The sequence below is a fragment of the Nestor notabilis genome, unplaced genomic scaffold (genome assembly GCF_000696875.1).
Source record: "Nestor notabilis isolate BGI_N333 unplaced genomic scaffold, ASM69687v1 scaffold30920, whole genome shotgun sequence".
Classification (NCBI taxonomy): domain Eukaryota; kingdom Metazoa; phylum Chordata; class Aves; order Psittaciformes; family Psittacidae; genus Nestor; species Nestor notabilis.
In genome coordinates, this window is record NW_009911160.1 from 1 (window position 1) to 241 (window position 241).

Sequence of the window (241 nt, forward strand, 5' to 3'; positions counted from 1 at the left end):
GGGACGGGGCTGCCGGAGCCCGCGGGGCTGGGGCCGGCGTCCCGGTACCGCCGCAGGCGAGTAAAATGACAGCCTGGCCCCCACCGGGGAAGAGCGATTTTGGGGTGAGCTGACGGCTCGGAAAAGAGCCCCGGGCAGGTTAGGCACCTCGTTGCTGTGGCTGAGCCGGAGTTGGAGAGCTCGGTGTCACTTACGGTGTCTAAACGTAGAAACTGAAAGGACCGGCGGCGCGGCGGGGGGG

General features: G+C 68.0%; 1 protein-coding gene across 1 annotated transcript in view; it reads left to right on the forward strand.

The window, feature by feature from the left end:
* Window positions 1-175: 175 nt before the first annotated feature.
* Window positions 176-241, forward strand: part of ZBTB18 (zinc finger and BTB domain containing 18) — a 4345-nt gene continuing 4279 nt past the window's right edge. The window contains exon 1 of the mRNA XM_010013448.1: window positions 176-240. The gene's annotated coding sequence lies outside the window, so the exon portion shown is untranslated. The remainder of the gene's footprint in view (window position 241) is intronic.